Here is a 220-nt window from a genome sequence, read left to right on the forward strand (position 1 = left end):
CAAGTCGCAATAAGAATAGACTTATATAGTGTCTTTTATGTAACGACTCATCTGACAATGAATATATTATGTGCAAACTTTTTATTAAATTTGATTTTATATAAAAGAAATATTTCAATAATTAAAGAATATTAGTTATACGTTGATATATTATATTGGACATATGTAATCATATTGATAATTATATTATTAATATATATGTATTGTATATATATATATA

The sequence above is a fragment of the Trachymyrmex septentrionalis genome, unplaced genomic scaffold (genome assembly GCF_001594115.1).
Source record: "Trachymyrmex septentrionalis isolate Tsep2-gDNA-1 unplaced genomic scaffold, Tsep1.0 scaffold19, whole genome shotgun sequence".
Classification (NCBI taxonomy): Eukaryota; Metazoa; Arthropoda; class Insecta; order Hymenoptera; family Formicidae; genus Trachymyrmex; species Trachymyrmex septentrionalis.